This window comes from Panicum virgatum, chromosome 7K (genome assembly GCF_016808335.1).
Source record: "Panicum virgatum strain AP13 chromosome 7K, P.virgatum_v5, whole genome shotgun sequence".
NCBI classification, from domain to species: Eukaryota; Viridiplantae; Streptophyta; class Magnoliopsida; order Poales; family Poaceae; genus Panicum; species Panicum virgatum.
Window position 1 is genome coordinate 9,854,895 of NC_053142.1, and position 24,434 is coordinate 9,879,328.

Genomic DNA, 24,434 nt, shown 5'->3' on the forward strand with positions numbered 1-24,434 from the left:
CTAATTAATTGAAATTGAAAGGAAAAGAGAACAAATATAAAGGATCAAAAAGAAAAAAAAAACTTCTTTTAGTACCGGTTGGTCAACCGGTACTAAACTGCTCGGCCTAGCTACTGGTGTGGCCAGCAGTTTAGTACCGGCTGGTGTTACCAACCGGTACTGCTAGTGTTACCAACCGGTACTAAATAGGCCGTTTAGTACCGGGCGGTCTGACCGGTACTAAGTGCACGCGCACTTAGTACCGGAGGAGCGGTATCGGGCGGAAAACCGGTACTAACCGAGGGTTCCCGCCCGGTACGTATGTGCATTTTTCTAGCAGTGCCCACAGTATGTATGCACTAATTCTAGTTAAATTTTTTTTATCTATCCCATGTAATTTGCTCTATTTATTAATTATGTGTGTGGCAACACTGCATGTTATTTGATGAACAGTTCTGAAGCCTAGAGTTGCTGCTGGATGGCTGCTGGACTTTTGGAATGGATGGGCAACGGAGATCCTTTTAATCTTGAGCCTCACGCAGCAGGTTATCCTGCTCTTCTTCTCTGGGATCCGCAGGCGTCAAGGCCGCAGCCCCAAAAGGCTCCTCCTCTGGCTGGCATACCAGCTGGCCGACAGCACGGCGATGTATGCCCTTGGCAACCTCTCCCTTAGCAGCACCCTGCGTCAGCACCGGCTCGTCGCCTTCTGGGCGCCATTCTTGCTGCTGCACCTTGCTGGCCCGGACAACATCACGGCATACTCCTTTGACTTTGAGGATAACAAGCTGTGGAAGTGCCATCTTCTGACTCTTGTCGTGCAGGTCCTGGGAGCCGGGTACGTCGTCTACAAGCATATCACCAGCAGTGGGATCTTGTTCTCTCTAGGCGCAACCTTGATGACCACCGTTGCGGTTGCCAGGTTTTGTGAGAAGACATGGGCTCTCAGGTGTGCTGATTTCATCATCATCCGGGAGTCTGTGGAGGCAGAGGACACAGAGCAACAAGGCAAATGCTATCTTTACCTTGAGGATGAACCACCTCAAGGGGGTTTCAAAGGGAAGGTAGTCGATAAAGAGGAATTCCATGATGCGGCGTGCACACGCTGTGTCTCGCGTCTGCAAATTCGCCATGGTGGATTCCTCGGAGAATCCAGGTACTTACTTGGTTGGCATACTTACATACCTTGAGAAGAATGAGATGGGGTATATGTGGACACTGACGGAGATGGAGCTGTCTATGATGTATGACATCCTGTACACCAAGGCGCCCGTGCTCCACACTCTTGCTGGCTACTGCATCCGTGTTGTCTCGTCGCTCGCTGTGGTTGCTTCCTTTCTGCTGTTCCTGTTCTATGGCAGGGAGGGAAACAAAAGCACAGATGTCACTATCACTTATGTTTTGTTGGGTAGTGCCTTCCTCATAGAGATGACATTGCTGCTGAGCGCACTATGGTCTACCTGGACATTCTCCTTTCTATGTGCAACACGGTGGAGTGGTCTTCTCGGCATGCAGCTTTGTGTTTGGAGAGGTGGCACAAACTTCGTCGTATGGTCCTTTCTCTTCGACGGCTTGCCCACAGCACAAGAATTGCTGGCTTCTTCAGGCTATCAAGGAGGTGGTCAGGCACCATGGGGCAGTACAACATGTTGGAGATGTGCACAGCAATGCCTGGAAGGTTGGCAGGGATCCTGGGCTATAGCATGCCTGCTGTTGGTGTTCCAGATGGCCTCTGTTACTAACCTTGCAGAATTGAGAAGATGAATAATAATCTGTAGAGATGGCCATGTACTTATAATGAGCCATATGGGAATATAAAGAGTCTCATTTATATAGAGAGACTCATAGGAATATAGAGAGTCTTAACACCCCCCTTCAAACTCAAGGTGAAAGTGGAGGATCTGAAGCATTGTGTTTGAGTAGGTGAAGCCGGTGCTACTCTCGAGTTTGTGCTTTAGTAAAGAAATCTACTAACTGCAGCTCAGAAGGCACATACTATAGAGCAATGGTTTTTTTATGACAATGAGACTGAGTAAAGAAGGCATCAACTCCAATATGCTTTATAAGTTCATGCTTGACAGGATCATTGGCAATTTGTATAGCTCCTGTATTATCACAGTCACAGAGAAGAGGTGTGGGGGCATCACATGGAATACCAAAATCAGCCAACAACCATCGAAACCATACAATCTCTGAAGTAGTAGTAGCCAATGCTCGAAGTTCTGCCTCTGTACTAGACCGAGATACATCCGCTTGCTTCTTAGATTTCCATGCAAGAGGAGATGAGCCAAGAAGAATGCAGTATCCTGTGATGGAACGACGATCCGTTGGGTCACTGGCCCAAGTGGAGTCCGAGTAAGCATGAAGCTAAAGCGGACTATCATGAGCATAGAACAAACACTGAGATGAGGTCCCCCTTAAGTATCTCAGCACACAAAGTAAATGTCCAAAATGAACGGAGGTAGGAGCACTCACAAACTGACTCAGAATATGGACAGCATGAGCAATATCAGGTCTGGTGACAGTATCTAAAAGTACTTCGTGGATGTATTGCACCTGCTTCTGACCCATTCATCAATTTCATATCATCTGCACTCGTCCATGCGACCAACCAAATATCGTACCACATCCGCTCATGCAACAAATTACATTGATACATACCTTACCTTTTACAATTACTATGTCTGTTCAGCATGCTTACCCTAATCTAAAATATACTATGCAAGTCATTAAAATTTTTGCAAGCAACCAAACAGAGATGGATCCAGCGGTGGGTCTAGGAGGGCTCCAGCCCTCTAGACCCCCACAAACAAATGGAGCACCCCCCCCCCCCCCCCTCCATTTTTGAGGAGAAATGAGGAGGAAGAAGGAACGAAGGAAGGAGTGGAGAAAATGAGCCCTCATAGCTTCATGGCTATTTCGTGGCTAGCTCCGCCACTGCAACCAAACATAGTTATACTACTGACACCTTGCTTTATCACCATGGCAAACACATCCTAATCAGCTTGCTTGCTGGAGATTTGATAAAGTTGTGAAAAGAAACCAGACCGTACCAGAGAGGTAATAGCCAAATACATTTTATTTCATACTAGTATAGCGCTCATGCATTGCTACGGGTAATATAAATTTTACGCTGACCTACATGAGACTATGAATATTATGCTCTTTCAGTTTGTGTACAAGTCGTACCATGACCGTACGAGGTATTAATTGTCCAGGTTCTATTGGGATTCAGATTGATTTGTTTGGGTTCCGATTAGAATTCCAATTAACGGACCGTGGAATCGTTGCTTGCTTTAGAAATACTAGCATAGTGCCCGTGCGTTGCTACGGGTAAAAACCTCCTAATTATATTATCATACCATCGTATGTAATGTAATTATAGGAAGGCCAATTTCTACAATGAAATTCTATATGATGGTCATGCTGAGCGGGGGACGATAAGGAGCCAAGGTTGTTCTATCACACGTGCGGCGAGTGGACGTGGATGCAAATGCACAACGGTCAACCTGTGATCATGGATCGCCCGACCCGAAGAACCTGACCTTACCCGCTAGAAAAAAACCAACCCGACCAATACGTGGGCTGCATTTGGGCTGAAGTTTACGACCCTCTATAAAAATTGGGCAGGCCACATGATTTTTTACATCGAAACAAAACCTGACCTGACCTGGAAATTTTAAAAGCAAAAAATCGAGCTTTACCCAACATGACCCGACCCGTCCACGTGTTAGGCTGGACCTGGGCCAAGAAATCCGATTCGATGATCAGGTCGAGTTCATCAGTTCTCTGCTCTGCTAGGACTACTGACCCGAGAGGACAGGCTGGATGCCGTTGAGGATGAGGGTGAGCGCCAGCAGCGACGTCAGCTGGGACACGTCCTCATCTTCGGTGATGATGTAGCTGACGTAGTCCTGGCAGAAGAGGATGACCACCGAGATGAGCACCGACAGGATGAAGGACAGCTGACAGCACTGTCACCACCACGACGGAGAACACCGCCGACTTGGGGTTGCCGGCGCCAAGCTCATTGCTCACCCGGACACTGAAAGTATATACAGAAATGATTTTCGACACTCTTGTGTTAATCTTATCAGCAGCGAGTTCAGTTTGGTTGCTAACATGAGATTTTAGAATGGAAATAGTAATCTTTATTTTACCGGGCAGCTGCATTGAACCCAACCGAGATCATGAAAACCCACCCTGAAATCGTCATGCAACAAGATGCAAAAAAAAAAAAACATGTCAGTCTTGTGAACAACAATGTTTGATCATGCTAAAAGAACAGAGATAGGATATTTACCAGACAGAGAGCGATGCCAGTGCAAGCTCGGGGTCCTTGAGGAGGCCAACGATGTGCATGAGTATCTGGAAGTACCAGGTCTCGAGGCAGAGCATGATGGTGGATGCGAGCGAGAGCTTCAAGAATCTGCGGAGGCCGGAGAAGGCCTGCCACGAGAACCCGGTCCACGTGAGGCGGCACCGGCGGCTGGTAGTGACGATGTAGATGAACTGTGCGACGACGATGACCCACCAGCTGATGCTGAGGGTGAGCGAGGCCCCGAGGAGGCCCAGCCCGAACTGGTGGACGACGAGGTAGCTGAGGACGAGGTGGGCGACGAGCGTGGCGGCGGAGATGTAGGCTGGGCACCATGATGCTCTGCATCTGCATGAACTTCTGGATGGGGAAGTTGGTGGGGTACGCGAAGATTTGCGGGACGAGGCCGTGTAGACGAAGACGGCGGCAGCGGCGATCTCCGGGGAGTTTCCGAGGAGGACGATGATCGGGCGGGAGAAGGCGTGACGACGGCGAGCGGGACCCCCGCTGATTGATTGGATGCAAAGAAGGAATTAATGGGCAGGGAACTAAACAAGGAAACAATTTTGGGTATAGATGGGCGGGTAAGGGAGGCGCGAGGAGACAAAAGCTTTTCGGTTTTGGCAGATACATTTTGCATCTTTCGTTTTCCATAGGTCCATCATGGGTTCGCCCGGATTGATGCCTAACATGTGAGGTTACTGAGGGGTACTGTCATATTAATCTTGGTTAAGAGACTTTCAATTGTTTTGGATCTTTATAGTACAAAAAAAAAACTGAGTGGCTACCAAACCCAATCCCAATCTTCCTGTTTCCCCGTTCACTTACTCTAGTAGAGACAGGATTTCTCTGCTGCATTGCATTATATTGAGTACTAGTAACTATTAGCCCTTTTTATTTTCTAATAATCCATCCATCCACCCATGGGCGGGCTAACTTGTGATTCCAGTTCAACAGAACCCACACCGCACGCACCTAGTTTATTGGTGATGACCCACCAGGAAAAAGGTGAAGGAAAATTGTATCTCATACTGTATAATGCATTTCACACAAGGAGGAAATGCCAATTTGTTACAACTTCGTTTCCTACCTATTTTCTCGTTCCAGGCAACAGGTGCTTCTATTACAAGTAAAAGGATACATGTCCACTTTGCACTCGTTACTTCTTCAGTAGAGGCATGCTGCCTTGCTTCCGCACAGTTGACTCTGCCCACGTGGTATAATGCCATGCACTCTACTGTTCTAGATCCTTGGTCCTTGCCTAACATTGTACTAGGATGCCACTTGATGTAAGCTAGGCTTTAAACATTGCACTTTCTTTTGTTAGATAATTACCCATGCTCTAGCTTACCATTTCATGCTATTAGTAGTAGGAGCTCTAGCTCTTTTGACCGGCCAAGGCTTGTCATTGATCTCAGGCGGCAATTGGCTGTTGTAACATAGTAGCAGCTGCAAGTGGCAGCAGGGTAGTAGTAGCAAGTAGTAGTAGTGGCTGCATTAGACTGTAGAGGCCATACCTTGTAGAAATCTCACCTTGACCAAGTGTGTATAAAGGAAAGGGCAGCTGCAGCTCTGGGACTTTAAGCAGCTCCACTTCTCGTGTGCTCTTCCTGGTTCTCTCTCTCACCTTGTTCATCTTCCACCTGCAACAAAGTGTGTGTGACTGTGTGAGGAAAGCCAACAAGTGGTATTCAGAGCTTGGCTTAGAGCCTGGTGACCATGGCTTCCCTTAAGCGTGGACGTGGGCGCGGGCATTCCCCAGAGCGACGTCGTGGCGAGATGACGTACGTTGTGAAGGAGATGGTGCGGGACGTCGGCAACGTGCAGTACCCCATGCTCACCCGCACAAACTACGCCGACTAGGTGGTGCTGATGAAGGTGATGCTCAGGGCGAGGTGCCTGTGGGCGGCGGTGACCATGGGTGCTGCTGATGAAGACGATGACCAATCGGCCATGGAGGCCATCTTGAAGTCGGTGCCGTCGGAGTATGTTATCGCGCTCGGTGACAAGGACTCTGCCAAGGAGGCATGGGAGAGCCTAGAGACGATGCGGCTCGGCGGCAACCGCGTGCGCATGGCGAAGGCGCAGCTGCTCTGGCGGGAGTACAAGGCCATCGCGTTCTGCGACGGCGAGGCCGTCGAGGACTTCGCGCTGCGGCTGACCTCTCTGGTGAGTCAGCTGGCGCAGGTGGGAGTCACCATCAACGAGGCGGAGGCGGTGGCGAAGTACCAGGGCGTCATGCCGCCTCGGTTCGCTCAGATCGCACTCTCAATCGAGACGCTGCTCGACATGAGCACGCTCTCGATTGAGGACATCACCGGGCAGCTCAAGGCGGTCAAGGACCGCGCGGAGGCGCCCGCCCGCACGACCGCCGGCGGCCAGCTGCTGCTCACAGAGGAGCAATGGGCGGTGCGCGTGCACGAGAGGAAGCAGGGGGAGGGCTCCTCTACTCCGTGCAGCAGCGGCGGAGGTGGTGCGCGTGGCAAGCGGCGAGGCAAGCTGCGGTGGAAGGAGGGCGCCGTTAAGGACGGCGGCGACCGCGTCGTCGACAAGGATCAGTACCGCAACTGCAGCAAGGTCAGGCAATGGGCCCGCGACTGCAAGGAGCTACGGCGCTAGGAGCGTGCGCACCTACCGCACGACGACGAGGAGGAACCTGCGCTGCTCATGATGCAGGTGTGCGCCATCAACACAGAAGCAGAGGAGGACCGGTGCGCCCACATCGTGCTCGACGAAACGCGTGCGCAGGTCAACCTCGGGCGAGAAGTAGGTGAAGCAGAGGAGCTGTGGTACCTCGAATCCAGTGCGAGCAACCACATGACGGGGAACCGCGAGGCCTTCTCTGAGGTCGACACCGGCGTCGTCAGCACGGTGAAGTTCGGCGACAACTCCGGCGTCGACATCCGGGGCCACGGCACGGTCGTGTTCCGGTGCAAGGCCGGCGAGCACAATGCACTGGCAGATGTGTACTACATCCCCAAGCTGCGCAGCAACATCATCAGCATTGGCCAGCTGGACGAGCGCGACTACCAGGTGCTGATCGACAGCGGCGTGCTCCGCATTCGCGACCGCGAGCGCAAGCTGCTCACCAAGGTGGAGCGCAGTAGGAATTGCCTCTACACCCTAGCGCTGCGCATTGTGCACCCAGTGTGCCTGGCGGCGAGGCGCGACGACGAGGCATGGCGCTGGCACGCGCGCTTCGGCCATTTGAGCTTTGAAGATCTGGCAAGGATGGTGCGGGAAGGGATGGTGCGCGAGCTACCTCTGATCGAGCACGCCGGCGAGCTCTACTACAGCTGCCTTGCCGGCAAGCAGAGGCGGCTACCATTCCCCAAGAAGGCGAGCTTCCGTGCCGGGGACATCCTCGAGCTCATCCACGGCGACCTCTGCGGGCCAATCACACCGGCGACGCATGGCAGGCAGCGCTATTTCCTGCTCTTGGTGGACGACTACAGCCGATTCATGTGGTTGTACCTGCTGGCGAGCAAAAGGATGAGGCGCCGGCGGTGATCAAGGAGTTCCAGGTGCAGGTGGAGACGGAGACGGGGTAGAAGCTGCGCGTGCTACGAACAGATCGCGGCGGTGAGTTCACCTCGGCCGAGTTCGGCCTCTACTGCGCGGGTCAAGGCGTTGAGCGCCACCTCACGGCGCCGTATTCACCCCAGCAGAACGGTGTCATCGAAAGGAGGAACCAGACGGTGGTCGGCATGGCTCGGAGCATGCTGAATGCCAAGGAGGTGCCAGCGGCGTTCTGCGGTGAGGCGGTGAGCACGGCGGTGTTCATCCTGAACCGCGCGCCCACCAAGAGCCTGAAGGGGACGATGCCATTCGAGGCGTGGCACGGGCGGAAGCCCGACGTCTCCTTCCTGCGCACATTCGGCTGCGCTGGGCATGTGAAGAAGACGAGGCCCAACCTCTCCAAGCTGGAGGATAGGAGCACCCCCATGGTGTTCTTGGGGTACGAGCACGGCAGCAAGGCCTACCGGCTCTACGATCCGCAAGGATGGCGCGTGGGCGGCTGATCGTCGGCGTGTACGTCGACGACCTGATCATCACTAGGTCGGAGCAGAGCAACATTGACGACTTCAAGCATGAGATGAAGGTGTGATTCTGCATGAACGACCTTGGCCTGCTCACCTACTATCTCGGCATCGAGGTGGAGAAGGGGAGGGATGCCATCACGCCCCGCCAGATCTCATATGCTTGGAAGCTGGTGGAGCGGGGAGGTCTAAGCGGCTGCAAGCCTTGTTAGATACCCATGGAAGAGAAGATCGAGCTCTCAAAGGAGAGCACGGCGGAGAAGGCGGACACGACGCAGTACTGGAGCATCATTGGCGGACTACGCTACCTCACGCACACTAGGCCGGACATCATGTTCGCCGTCGGCTACCTTGGCCGATTCATGGAGGATCCGCGTGAGGATCACTCTGCCGCCATCAAGAATCTCCTCCGCTATGTGGCAGGGACCATTGGGTACGACATTGTCTACCCAAGGCGGAGAGGAGCAAGGCTGGAGCTGACTAGGTTCAGTGATAGCGACATGGCCAGGGACATCGACGGTTGGAGGAGCACAACTAGGGTTCTCTTCTTCCTCAATGGATGCCCCATCTCCTGGTAGTCACAGAAGCAACGGGTGGTCGCGCTGAGCACGTGTGAAGATGAGTACATTGCAGCGGCGACGGCGTGCTGCCAGGGAGTTTGGCTGAGCAGGCTGCTGCAGGAGGTGATCAAGGAGAAGCCCTGCATGCCTGAGCTCATGGTGGACAACAAGTCCGCTATTGCTTTGGCAAAGAATTCTGTCCTCCATGACAGAAGCAAGCACATCGACACCAAATTTCACTACATTCATGACTGCGTCGAGGGAGGACAGATCAAGCTCGAGTATGTTGAGACAGCTCGGGGACATCCTCACTAAGCCACTTGGGCGTGTCCGACTCACAGAGTTGAAGACCAAGATTGGAGTTAGGAGATCAAGCAAGAGCAGTGCAATTAGGGAAAGAAATGTTAGATAATTACCCATGTTCTAGCTTACCATTTCATGCTATTAGTAGTAGGAGCTCTAGCTCTTTTGACTGGGCAAGGCTTGCCATTGATCTCAGGCGGCAATTGGCTGTTGTAACTTGTAACATCGTAGCAACTGCAAGTGGCAGCAAGGTAACAGTAGCAAGTAGTAGTAGTTGCTGCATTAGACTGTAGAGGCCATACCTTGTAAAGATCTCACCTTGACCAAGTGTGTGTAAAGGAAAGGGCAGCTGCAGCTCTGGGACTTTAAGCAGCTCCACTTCTCGTGTGCTCTTCCTGGTTCTTCTCTCTCTCTCACCTTGTTCATCTTCCACCTGCAACAAAGTGTGTGTGAGTGTGTGAGGAAAGCCCACATCTTTCACACCCAAACTCAGGAAATGTGCCTTGGGATGCTTTAAAATTACTCCACAACAACAACAACAACATAGCTTTTTGTCCCAAGCGAGTTGGGGTAGGCTAGAGATGAAACCCAAAAGACACAAATGTCATGGTTCAGGCACGTTGATAGCTAGTCTCGTTTCAGAATTACTCCCTCTGATTTTATTTACATGTCATATTAGGTTTGTCCCAAGTCAAAGTTGGTTAATTTTGACCGGATTTATAGAGAAAAATAATAGCATTTACAATACCAAATTTATTTTATTGAATCCACTATGAATTATAGGTTGATTGTGCATATATTTGGTAGTATAGTTGCTGCTATATTTTTATATAGATTTGGTCAAAGTTGATTAATTTTGACTTAGGACAAACCTAATATGATATATAAATAAAAACGGAGGGAGTAGTTTTGTTTGCAATAAGTATAGGCATTAATGAGCAACCACGTGCTGTGGACCTTCAATACAGTATCATATAGAAAACTTTTCCTTTTAATGTGGAGATCTGACATAATATATAGGCCCCGTTTGTTTCCTCTTATAAGCGGATTCTCGATGAAAATAATCGAAAATCTCATCCAAACGCCTAGCTTAATTTTTGCTTACCTGGGAAGCCGCTTACCTGGAAAGCGCAGAATACATGTAAGCTTCGCTTTCCTCCAACGCGACCTGGAAGGCACGTACGTGAGACTCAACCACTTTTTCCTCGCCTACCCCCACCTCTCCACGTCCGTGGCTCACCCCCGCATCCTGTCCACCCGACGGCGCTGCGCCGCCGCCCGTCCCTACTGTGGATCCGCGCCGGCGTCCCCTTCCCTCCCCGCGCAGGAGCTGCGCCGCCGTCCCTACAGCATCCCGCCCGGACCTGCGCCGCTGACCTGCAAGTGTGGCAGCACCACCCAAATTAATCTGGCTCAAGTGCATTAACCATCACCATAAAGGTAATCCTGGCTAACACGCACTTCAAACGGAGTAATCCGGCATGGCTGTCGGGTAAAGTCCCGAAGAATCCACCTGAGCGTCGATCGAACCCAAAGCTTACATACAACCCACACGAAGGTGAGTCCAGAGAGTCCAACATTTCACAATATATTACATTACCGAGTCTTAACTTAATTATTACAAACCAAGTTCGAAAAACTCAGAAAGGTACTTGAAGTTCAAATTGAAAGTAGTTCAGAGTTCAACTGCAGCGGAAATAAAGCGAGTTCTAAACGACGATACAAGATGTCATGATGAAGCCCGTACATGACATCACTCGGCATTGTCATCGTTGGCCGGAGTCGTATCCCACTCTACCGACCAACCAGGAGGTAAAGTACACAGCCAAGCCAAGCTAGCTATCTGATCTTCAAACGTATCACCTGAAAACAAAGTTGAGCCACAAGCAAGGCTGAGTATAGTAATACTCAGCAAGGCTTACCCGACTAGGATATACTTAGCCCTCTCACTAGACATGCAAGGCTTCTGGCTTGAGGGGTTTGTTTTTTGCCGAAAAGCAATAAAGAGTAAGTCCTTATTTTCCGATTTTAGGTTTCAGGTTCTAGTTTGATTAACCATTCTACATTAGCATCTATCCAATAGCATGCATGGTGAAAAACAATTATTTTTCATCATTCAACCATATTCCTCATAATCAATGTTCCACTTCTTACTCTATGTGGCAAAAGGGTTAAGCAGTCCCAATATCCGTGAGAGGCGGAAGATTCAAATCGAATTTGTTAAACTGGCCAAGCAGACCTAAATACACGCATGGGAACCGAGTCCCCACGCAACATTTCCCCTTTCTTTCCGGCTTGTGGATCAGGGTCACCCCCTTCGACTACAAGAGCCCCACGCCCCGGTCGACGCCGGGTCGTGAACAGCTTGCACCCGCATGTGGCCGCATGAGAAACAACGTTCAAATAGGGTGAGGGAAAAGTCCACTCCCCGGTCCGATCAGGTACTTAAGCTTACCGATTACCATATTTCTCGGCATGTGATTAGTACGTTCAAACGCTAAAACACCACTACGACACACCGCGGCCTTATCCATTTTCACTAAACAGAAGGGGTATCACAAGTACAACAACCCCGCCCGTAAACCTTATATTGCAGTGTGTAGTAAACATCCAACTCCTATAATTCTCGCGAGTGACAGGAAATCACTCGACTTCTACCGAACCATTAGCATAGCCAACTAGCGACCTACACATACTAGTGTTCAAGCATAGGTACCTAGGATCATGCAACTAAGGTTCCAAACAATTCCTACCAACTTAAATGCACAAGTAAATAGGAATATAAGTAGTTGCATAAATTTAAATTAGGTAGGACATGCTCCGGGGCTTGCCTTCCTGAGCGGAGCTAGCCTTGGGCTCTTCTGAACTTTGGTTCAGGTCTTCAGTAATTTCATTTAGTTTAACTTGAGCTTCACGCTGCTCACTCTCGGACTCCGGCACCAGCTCGTACGTACCGTCAGCGAGAGTAGTCAAATCTACACGAATGCATATGCGTGAGTTGTGATGATGGTAACAAACTTAATTTAATTCACTATAGAGTTGTAAAATATTTTCTTTACAGCTCCTTGGATAATCATTTATAGAGTATTATCTAGATTAACTATTTCTTATTAAGTAAGTGAGGGTTTTGTTATTTTTAGAAAGGTTATTTTCAAGTGCAAGCATGGAAAATTCCAAACAGCTGATGGGTATAGCTTCTAAAGATGAAATTTTTATGGAGAGTCAATTACTTAAGTACAAACCTTCCATAAAATTTTCAGCTATTTTAATTGAGCATATTAATTATCAAAAATATATTAAACAGCTACTGCTAGGATTAAGATTCATTTATACAGAACAAACCCTACAAGTAAAGATGCTACAATTTTATTTGAGTGTTCCTCAACTTGTGGTAAGTCTACTGTAAAAATTTCAGATTTAAATAAGTATTACACAAGGCATGAAAAATAGCACAAATTATAGCTGCATGGATCAAAACTAAATTTCACAGACTGTTATACCAAGATTCTGAGCCTTAAAATTTTAAAAAATGGTTCAAACTGAAGTAAAGACTGTAGTAAAAATATTAGATTTTTCCAGGCACATGAACTATTTTTCATAATTTAGTACATTTCTTCCCACCATAAATTATTTGGACCAGTTTGACTTAACTAAAAATTACCAAACTTTTTCTGAAGAATACATGCATCTATATAGAGTAACTGTAAAAGTTTCAGCTCATGAATCCCATCAGAACAACTTGGATAAATAAAACTATTTAACCTAGGCATAAAGCAAGACCTAAGTAAATCTATAGCTAGGCATGATAACTGACTACGAAACATTTACACAAGGCTATGAATCTAACATGTAACACACTGACCAAAAATGGCTAACAGATCATGAATGTAACTTGAGATCTAATAAAAGCTATATTTTCCTTATGTTTTAAATAAAGCAATAAATATTGAGCAAATGAAAAAGTGCATTTAACAAATGTTGTAGATATATTTACAAAGATTCCAGAACAGTTGAGTTTGTATTTTTTTGATTTTTCTATGAGTTTTAAATGAATTTATAAGTTTGCTGTTTTTCAAAACAAAAGAAAAAGGAAATGGGATCTTGCATCTGGGCCCTTGGAAAGAATTGGGGGCTCATAGATAAGCCCCTGGCCGGAGCCAGGAACAGAGGAGGCGGCGGCGGTGGCGTTTCCCGGTGAGGGAGCTCGCCGGCGGCGAGGGGAAGTGGGGGAAAAGCAAGAGGGAGGCGAGAGCTACTCGGAGGTGGTCTCGTCGAGGTCGGGGGTGGCAGGGAGCGGGGTCGGCGGCGTAGCAACACGGCCGGCGGTGGTGGCGAGCTACAGCGGCGGCGCTCCGGCGGCTTTGGGCGGCGGGGAGCTTGCCGTGGAGGTGCAGCAGACCACAAGGAAGCAAGTTTGGGGGTCAATTTGAGTCGAGGAGGGACGGAGCAGGGAGTTCCGCGATGGGCGGCGGCCGGCGGCGGCTCTGTCCGCGACGGCGGCGCTCCGATGGCTTTGGGCGGTGGAGGTTGGGTCGTCGAGCACTGGTGGGAGGTGGGGGAGCTCGTGGGCGAGTCGGTTTGGCTCGAGGAGGGGCGGGAGGGACAGCTCCGCAGCGAGCTAAGTGGGGGCGGCGGCCATGGCGGGGCGGCGACGCCATTCTGGCACCGGGGACGGGTCGGCTCGGCTTGGTGAGGGAAAGAGAGTGGAGCGGGAGGGTGGAACGCCCCTTGGCGAAGCAAATGGGGAGGGGGAGCTCGGCAGGAAGGGGAGCGTAGTAGAAGAGCGAGCTGGGCGCGTGCGGTGGCGTGCTCGCCGAGCAGGAGTAAAGGCCGGGTCAGGGCAGCAGCGGGGAGGGTTGGGGCGTCGCAGCGTGGGGCGGTAGCGCGACGATGGCGAGGCGATGATGTCGGGGTGGTGTGTGGACGGGCGGCGTTGCAGCAGCAGCGCGGCATCACGGGCGCGTCGTCGAGCGCTCGTCGCTTGCGGCATGCTCGTCGACGGGCAGCGCTGCAGGCTCGACGGGAGGGGGAGGGGGAAGGTCAGCGGCGCGGCGTCGCCAGCGCTCGGCGCAGCGTCGCGGCAGTGGCGCAGCGAGCGCGCACGTGTGCGCGCTTGAGTGCCTGCGCACGCAGGGAGGAACAGGGAGAGCGAGGGAGAGAGAGAGGGGAGAGAGAAAGAGAGTAGAGAGAGAAAGAGAGAGTCAATGTTTTGACTTGATCCAAACTCAAAATTTTCCATGGGAACTCGAAAAATTTTGAACATGAAAGTTGTTCAAAATTCAATTTCCTACAACTTTCCTTTCAGGCAAAACTTCATTTGAGCAACGATTTGAAAGTTTAAAATTTGAATTCAAGTTTAATGAACCCACTTGTTTTTCGGGGTTAACTCCAAATTTCATGTTATAACTTGAAAAACTTTGAATATAAAAGTTGTTTATCTTGTCAAACTCTACAACTTTCGTTTTGGGCAAAAGTTTATTTGAGCCAATGTGTGAGAGTTGACTTTTTGGTTCATTTAAACAGATTTCGGGCTTTTAAGTAATTGAGAATTTGGGGGGGGGGGGGGGTTAACGTGTCATTTTATGTTAATTGCATGTTTTAAACAGTGCTAAACACCGGAGGTGTCACAGCCTACCCCCCTTAAAAGAATCTCGTCCCGAGATTCAGATAAGTAAGCTATGCGATGAAAAGGGGGTGTACCTCCAGTTGTATTCAGAAAACCAGGGAAATTTTGATTTAGGTAGCTTTCAGTTTCTCAGGTAGCTTCCTCTTCGGTATGGTGACTCCATTGAATTTTGTACATTTTAACTGCTTTTCTTCCAGTGACCCTTTCCTTTTAATCAAGAACCTTGATCAGATACTCGACATAAGAGAGATCTGGTTCTTCCGATATTTCCGTTTGTTCAACAATTTCGGTGGGAACTCGGACACATTTCCTGAGTTGAGAGACATGGAAAACATCATGTACTGCTGCAAGTCGGGGAGGGAGTCGCACTCTATAGGCCACGGGTCCACAAATCTTAGTGATTTCATAAGGGCCAACATATCGGGGAGCTAACTTGCCCTTTACTCCGAATCTCTGCACACCCTTGGTTGGCGAGACTCGGAGATAGACATAATTACCCACTTCAAATTGCAAAGGGTCTCTCCTTTTATCAAAATAACTCTTTTGTCTAGACTGGGTGGCTTTTAGATTCTCATGTATTACCATTACCTTCTCTTCTGCCTCTATTACGAGATCGGGTCCGAATACCACTCGTTCTCCGACTTGTGACCAGCTTAAAGGAGTACGACACCGTCAACCATATAAGGCCTCAAATGGTGCCATTTTCAAACTCTCTTGGTAACTATTGTTGTACGAGAACTCCGCTAGAGCTAGACAATTGTCCCAACTCTTGTCATAATTAATGACACAAGCTCTCAACATGTCTTCCAGGATTTGGTTCACCCTCTCAGTTTGTCCATCAGTTTGTGGGTGATAAGCTGAGCTTCGAATCAATTTTGTCCCAAGAGTTGCTTGCAACTATTCCCAAAAGCGTGCAACGAACTGTGTTCCACGATCAGAAATGATTGTCTTGGGTACCCCATGCAAGCAAACAATGCGGTCGAGATAGATCTCAGCATACTTCTTGGCAGTGTAAGTAGTATGTACCGGAATGAAATGTGCCGTCTTGGTGAGTCTATCCACGATAACCCAAATGGAATCGTGCTTCTGGGTTGTGTTGGGTAATCCAACAATGAAGTCCATACTTATGTCTTCCCATTTCCACGATAGGATAGGCAGAGGTTGACAAAGGGGAACGCGTCTAGGCCGCCGCTCTATCCTTACGGGATGAGCACTTCCACTGCGACCTACGCGTCATCCGTCAGCACCAACATGAGCGCGTACTGGGGAATTGCCCAGGCATAACCGGCTCTCATTCCGCAACCTCATCGCATCAACACCTGACAGCTCGTACCCCAACTCCATGGATGAGGGATATGCCTTCGAGCGCGATCGTGTTGCCCAGGACTTTTTGTCGTTTCAAGCTGCGGTAGACTATTGCCTCACCTGCTCCGATGACTCCAGCGAGGGGGATTACGATCCCACTCGGGAGTGCTTCCTCGTCGAAGTGGATGAGGACGATGATAATGTGTCAGACGCACCAAGGCTCCAGCAGCAGCACCGGTAGCCCTTGCAGGACCCAAACCGGCCACCCCGGTGAACTCAGGACTACAGCAAGCACAGCTGGAGCAACTCCAAGAGCTTGAAGCCAAGCTCCAGGAGGAGCGTCGGCAAGTGCAGCAGCTGCGCACCACGCTCGAGCAGGAGCGTACCCACCGTGGTACGAGTGCCCGAGAGGCAGGACGCATCGCCCGAGAGCGGATCATGGCGGATGGCGGCGTGGAAAGCCAACCGGCCTTGAACAGGGCCAGCCAAAAGATTGCCGCTGTGGCTATTCTACTCTGAGCCATGCCCGAACCCTCTACGCTCGAGGGCCGCAATCTACGCAAGGAAGCGCAAGCTCTCATCGAAGATTCGGCGGTGCAGCAGGCCGAGAGCTCTGCGTCTCGTATGCACTCGGCGGTCTAGGCAAAAGCCGGTGGAACTGCACGACAAGACCACGAGGTCTCAATGCACATCCCGCCAGCAAAAGGGAGCAAGGCACCCTCGGTACGCCCCGTGGTCGGGGCAAAGGCACCCACGGTGCACGACTGTATCCAATGGCCTCCTGTGAAGGAGCGCATCCAGGACACGAGCGTCAATGCCACCGATGGCGACACCCGCAACATCCTCAACCAGAAGTGTTAGAAATCTAGGCATTTTCCGGTATATTTTAATTCCAAAATTAACAATGTATTTAAACAATATTTCCATGACTATGGTGAGTGAAACTAAGCATGTGCAAGTGTTTAGGATTAACACTAAATTGAACAAAATGAAACACATGAGTTTCAAATTGTACCCCAAGACGGGACCAGTGCTAGAGCCACCAGTTGCGTCGTTACTAGCTAGAAAAGACATTCTATTCAACTGGCCTTGCTTGATGTAGCCGAACGACATCGATGCGGGAAGATGTTCGCAGTGTAGTTCCACGAACCACGAACGACCACCAGGAAGTAGATGAAGTAGTCGTTCTAGTCGTCGGGATGTAGACGAAGTATTCGTTCACGCCGCCAGGAAGGAGCCGAGGTAGTCTTTCAGGGAGCAAGCAGTCGCGTCAAGACGGTCCCCAAAAACCTGATTGCCCGCTATCCCGTGCAGGTCCTTCAGAGAGCAGAGGTTCCGGAGGCCTGCTCTCGCTAGAACCGTGCGCGCAGTGCTAGCGATGGAGATTGCAGAAAGCAGCTGAGGGAGAAGGGAGAGGTCTCCTAAGCAGGAGTACCTGAAGCAAGAGCTTGTGGTGTGAGGATGAGTGGAGGAGGGGCTGGTTTATATAGGCGTGGAAGTGCCTTTGATTCAATGAACCTGGATGATGTAATTGGCTTTGATGAGTGCAGTTACTGGTGAATCAGTGCCATCAGTTACTAGTAACGGTCAAGGCCATGATTCTCCTGTCATCACTGTCACGTTTATTGTCTCTGAATGCATTCAACAACAAAAATGTTCTCAGCACATCACGCCACACCGCACCGCACGTCCGGCCGCGCCGCGCCACGCCACGCCCACGCCAATGCCCACGCCCACGCCCATGCACCGCCCGTCTGGCCGGCCGCGCCGCACCGCACCGCCCCGCGCCTCACCCACGCCCACGCCCTTGGCCTCGGCCGGGCCCGGCGAGGTGAGCGACTGCGCGCACGCGTGTGGTTCACCGACCTCCTCTTACCGGCTTCACAAGTGGTGCACACAAGGTCCACCCTTTAAGTCGGCTGAGATCCTCCTCAAATCCCGATGCAGAATTAAGCAATTGATTCCCTAGAATTTTAATAGTGGGCTTTGAATTCTTTTAATTGCATTGAAGAGAATAAATGGGCCAAGCCCATAATTCCAACAATCCCAACCAAGAAATTCAAGCCACACTAGAAATGCTCTCATTCGCTCATTGATATACCAGTATTTGACAGAAAATGTTAAGTTGAACTTCCATCTAGGACAACGGCTACACTTATTCACAACTGTACAATGGACTATGCCTTGAATTGCCAGTCTTGTACAGACAAGTTTGACCAAAGCCCTACACTGGTACTAGGCTGCATAAGCATCCCCGCGGTTTGGAGCTTATAGGTCATACTCCAGGCCTTTCATGAGTTTCTATAGAGTACCCAGTTCTCATAGACTATGACCAGTAGTCAGACTCATATAGGTGTGTTCCTTTCAGATGTTCTGTAGGACAACATCTTTGTTTCAAGAAAACAACTCATTTTTTTTAAAGAAACCACCTAGAACACATTAAGGTATAGACCAACCTGCCATATAGATTAGAAGAGAAATGCACCTTATACACGGAATGAGCCTTTTTACAAAGGTTCTCTTCCCTCAGTCAGACTTTGGTTTGTTTCACCATCCTACTTCACGGGATCTCCGATCACGTAGGACAGGTCTCCACTATAGAATGACTCACATGGGTTTCAATCCCAATTCCATAGATGCATTGTCTATCACATTCCGTGAAAGACCCTTTGTAAACTGATCTGCCAGATTTTTAGCCGTCTGAATATAGTCCAAGGCTATTACTTCAGAGTTTCTCAAATTTCTGACTGATTTCAACCGCCTTTTCACATATCTTGATGACTTCATATTATTCTTTGAACTGTTCATGTTGACAATCACCGTTTGATTATTACAGTTCATTAGAATTGCTGGTATCGGTTTTTCAACTATCGGCAAGTCCATAAGGAGCTCACGAAGCCACTCAGCCTCAACAGTGGCGGTATCTAATACTGTGAGTTCTGCTTCCATAGTTGACCTCGTGAAGATGGTCTGCTTGCAAGACTTCCAGAAAATAGCTCCACCACCAAGTGTAAATACATATCCACTTGTGGCCTTTATCTCATCAGCATCAGAAATCCAGTTTGAATCACTATACCCTTCTAGTACCCTAGGGTACACGGTGTAGTGAATTCCATAGTTCATTGTGCCCTTTAGATAGCGCATTACTCTTTCAAGAGCCTTCCAATGATCATCTCCCGAGTTTGAAACGAACCGGCTCAGTTTGCTTACAGCAAACGAGATGTCAGGTCTTGTTGCACTAGCTAAATACATCAATGATCCATTGATCCGAGATTATCTTAGCTGATCTCGCATTATCCTTTTGTTCTTCCTTAGAATTAAACTGGCATCATATGGTGTTGAGACAGGTTTATAGTCGCTATAACCAAAGCGACTTAACACCTTCTCCATATAGTGAGACTGTGTAAGAATCACCCCACCATTGCTCTCTTTTACTAGCTTTATATTAAGGATAACATCAGCTTCTCCCAGATTCTTCATCTCAAAATTTTGAGATAAAAAGTCTTTGACTTCCTTAATCACATTAAGGCTAGTGCCAAAGATCAGTATGTCATCCACATACAAGCACAAAATAACTCCTTCAGCCCCACCATAGCGATAGTACACACATTTGTCAGCTTCGTTCACAACAAAGCCAGCAGATGTCAAAGTTCTGTCGAACTTTTCGTGCCACTGCTTAGGCGTTTGCTTGAGACCATATAAAGATTTCAGCAGCGTACAAACCATTCCTTCTTGACCCTTTGATACAAACCCATCTGGCTGATCCATATAGATCTCCTCTTCACATCTCCATTAAGGAAAGTCGTCTTAACGTCCATCTGATGAACGAGAAGACCATAAGAGGCTGCCAAGGAAAGTAACACTTGAATTGTGGTCAATTGGGCAACTGGTGAATAAGTGTCAAAGAAATCTTCTCCTTCTTTCTGGGTATAACCCTTGGCCACAAGCCTAGCCTTGTACTTTTCAATAGTACCATCTGGTCTAAGCTTTTTCTTGAACACCCACTTGCATCCAACCGGTTTACATCCATAAGGACATTCAACAACCTCCCAGGTTCCATTAGACATAATAGAATTCATCTCACTCCTCACTGCTTCCTTCCAATAGTCAGCATCAGGAGATGAATATGCCTCTTCAATGGTTCTGGGTGTATCATCCATGAGGTATACAATGAAATTATCACCAAAAGACTTTACAGTCCTTTGTCTCTTGCTCTTTCTAGGAGCATCATTGTTATCCTCCTCAGGATTTTCCACAAGTGTAGGTTCATTGTGTTCTATCGGCTCATTGGAGCTATCATCCTCGATGAACTGTTGCCTAGATGAACTTGTTCCATCTCTCATGGGAAAAATGTTTTCAAAAAATGTAGCATCTCTGAACTCCATTATTGTACCAACATGCATGTCAAGTACTCCAGATTTCACTATTCAAAATCTATACCCAATGCTGTGAATAGCATAACCTAGAAAGACACAATCCACAGTTTTAGGTCCAAGCTTACGTTTCTTGGTTATTGGCACACTCATTTTTGCCAAACAACCCCATGTATGTAAGTATGAAAGTGTTGGCCTTTTCTTCTCCCATTCTCGAATGGTGTTATCTCTTTATTTTTTGTAGGAACACGGTTTAGGACATGACATGCAGTCAATATAGCCTCACCCCACCATTCCTTGGAAAGTCCTGCTGTATCTAACATGGCGTTAACCAAATCAGTTAGAGTGCGGTTCTTTCTTTCGGCAACCCCATTTGACTGAGGTGAATAGGAGGCGTCCTCTCATGAATAATACCATGTTCCTCGCAGAATGAAGTGAATAAATTTGAGAAGTACTCGCCATCGCGATCTGACCTAACTCTTTTGATCTTTCTCTCAAGTTGGTTTTCTACTTCAGCTTTATAGATTTTAAAGTAGTGTAAAGCTTCATCTTTTGACTTCAACAAATAGATGTAACAAAATCTAGTGCAGTCATCGATCAAAGTCATGAAATATCTTTTACCACCTTTTGTCAACACTCCATTCATTTTGCACAAATCGGAATGAATTAATTCTAAGGGTGCCAAGCTCCTCGCCTCCGCGGCCTTATGAGACTTGCGAGTTTGTTTTGATTCAACACATACATGGCACTTAGAATTTTTGACAAAAGTAAACTTTGGAATTAAACTCAAATTAGCTAAGTGCATCATACAACCAAAATTAACGTGACAAAGCTTCGAATGCCAAACATTTGATTCATCAACGTTAATAACATTGTACGCAACTTTATTACAAACATCTGACAAAGAAAGACGGAACAAGCCTCCGCTTTCATAACCTTTTCCAATGAAAGTACCAAACTTAGACAAGATACATTTATTGGACTCAAAAGACTAACTTAAAACCATCTCTACATAGTAGAGAGCCGCTGACTAAATTCTTCTTGATGGTGGGGACATGCTGCACGTTCTTCAGTTGCACGGTCTTCCACGAAGTAAACTTCAGATTTACCGTACCAATACCAAGAACACACGCATGAGATCCGTTCCCCATCAGCAAGGAGGAGGTCCCTCCGACCTGGTAAGAAGAAAACAAAGAAGCATCAGCACAACACATGAATATTAGCACCAGTGTCCACCCACCACTCGGGTGAACAAAAAACTGAAAGAACTGTAGGTAATGAATTACCGTACCCCGATGTTCCTCCAGGCTCGCTAATTACCATGTTGGCGGAATTCTTGCCTTTGCGGTTCGAACACTTTGCTGCAAAGTGTTCCGTACTAGCGCCCACATAGCAAGCTCCCTTCTTCTTCTTCTTGAAAGTGGTTGTCTGCTTAGCCTTTGGTTGGTTCAGCGGTGGCTTTTTCTTATTCTTGTGGGAGTTGTTCTTCTGAACAAGATTGGCACTTGAAGCACCAACAACTCCTTTCCCACATATGTCCTTTGCTCTCGCCTTCTCCTCAACATCAAGAGTCCCAATGAGTCCATCTATGGTGAACTCCTGTCTCTTGTGTTTCAGTGAAGTAGTAAAGTCCCTTCAAGAAGGTGGCAGCTTAGAGATAATACCTTCGGCCACAAACTTATCGGGTAACACACATGGAGACTCTTTGCTACAATTTTTGAGATCTTTTGCCAGAGTATGTATTTCATGAGCCTGTTCCACCAAGAACGGTCTTCGACCATCCTATAGTCAAGGAACTGCTTCATCACATACAACTCACTGCCAGCATCAGACACTCCATATTGAGCCTCGAGAGCATCCCACAATGCTTTGCCAGTTGGCAGCCGGATATAAGAATCCACCAGGTTTTCAGCGAGAACACTAATGATGCAGTCTCGAAAGAGGGTATCAGCCTCATCGAACGCACTCCCTTCCTCTAGAGTGAACTGTTCAGACTTACCCTCTTTTACATGCATCACTCTCAGCACTGTCAACCATAGTATAAGCCGCTCATGCCAACATTTGTAATTGGAACCATCAAAAGGTGGTGGTTTGATTGTTGCAGCAAAGCTAGATACTGAAAGCCTATTAACAAGATCAGGTTTTTGGATTATTAGAAATCTAGGCATTTTTTGGTATATTTTAATTCCAAAATTAACAATGTATGTAAACAATATTTCCATGACTATGGTGAGTGAAACTAAGCATGTGCAAGTGTTCAGGATTAACATTAAATTGAACAAAATGAAACACTAGTTTCAGATTGTACCCCAAGATGGGACCAGTGCCGGAGGCACCGGTTGCGTCATTACCAACTGGAATAGACATTCTATTCGACTGGCCTTGCTTGATGTAGCCGAACAACATCGATGCAGGAAGATGTTCGCAGTGCAGTCCCACGAACCACGAACGACCACCAGGAAGTAGATGAAGTAGTCGTTCTGGTCGCCGGGATGTAGATGAAGTAGTTGTTCACGCTGCCAGGAAGTAGCCGAGGTAGTCATTCAGGGAGCGAGCAGTCGCGTCAAGACGCTCCCCAAAAATCTGATTGCCCACTATCCCATGCAGGACCTTCAGCGAGCAGAGGTTCTGGAGGCCTGCTCTCGCTAGAACCGTGCGCGCAGTGCTAGCGATGGAGATTGCAGAAAGCAGCTGAGGGAGAAGGGAGAGGTATCCTAAGCAGGAGTACCTGAAGCAAGAGCTTGTGGTGTGAGATGAGTGGAGGAGGGGCTGGTTTATATAGGCATGGAGGTGCGTCAGATTCAACGAACCTGGATGCTGTAATTGGCTTTGATGAGTGCAGTTACTGGTGAATCAGTGCCATCAGTTACTAGTAACGGTCAAGGCCTTGATTCTCCGGTCATCACTGTCACGTTTATTGTCTCTGAATGCATTCAACAACAAAAATGTTCTCATTTCAGCACATCACGTCGCACCGCACATCACGTCTGTCCGGCTGCGCCACGCCACGCCACACCCACGCCCTCGGCCTCGGCCTGGCGCTACGAGGCGAGCGAGCACATACGCGTGTGTGGTTCACCGACCTCCTCTTACCGGCTTCACAAGTGGTGTACACAGGGTCCACCCTTTAAGTCAGTTGAGATCCTCCTCAAATCCCGATACGGAATTATGCAATTGATTCCCTAGCATTTAATAGTGGGCTTTGAATTCTTTTAATTGCATTGAAGAGAATAAATGGGCCAAGCCCATAATTCCAACAAGAAGATCTAGGACGTTGCGGCCCGCGGCTACCACCCTCGGCGTGGCAGCCGTTACAATGACAAGGAGGACAGGAGCCCATCACTAGAGCCCCCGGGCACCCGTGTGTTTAGCCGGGCAATCCGCGCTGCTCCGTTTCCCCCACGCTTTCGACAGCCTACCACCCTCACCAAATACTCGTGAGAGACAGATCCCAGACTTTGGCTCAACGACTATCGCTTGGCTTGCCAGCTGGGTGGTGCGAATGATGATGCCATGATCATTCGCAACCTTCCTCTGCACCTTGCAGATTCTACGCGTACGTGGCTCGAACACCTCCCCGCCAACCACATCCTCGACTGGTCTGACCTGGTCAGGACCTTCGTGGGCAACTTCCAAGGCACGTACGTGCATCCTGGGAATTCTTGGGATCTCTAAGGGTGCCGTCAATAGCCCAACGAGCCCTTGCGCGACTACATTCGTTGCTTCTCCAAGCAGTGCACCGAGCTCCCCAGCGTCACCGACTCCGACATCATCAGTGCCTTTCATTTGGGCACAACATGCAAGGATCTGGTGTGCGAGTTGGGACGGAGCCCTTCCTCCAGTGCAACTGAACTATTTGATGTTCCCACCAACTTTGCCTCCGGAGAGGAGGCGGTCGGTGCTATCTTCAACAGCGAGAAGAGCAAACGCAAG

At 48.7% G+C, this 24,434-nt stretch overlaps 2 pseudogenes; one reads left to right on the forward strand and one right to left on the reverse strand.

The window, feature by feature from the left end:
• The first annotated feature begins 428 nt into the window (after positions 1 to 428).
• On the forward strand, positions 429 to 2,515 carry LOC120639904 (annotated as a pseudogene).
• A 1,139-nt stretch (positions 2,516 to 3,654) lies between these two features.
• LOC120639905 lies at positions 3,655 to 6,129 on the reverse strand (annotated as a pseudogene).
• Between the last annotated feature and the right edge of the window lie 18,305 nt (positions 6,130 to 24,434).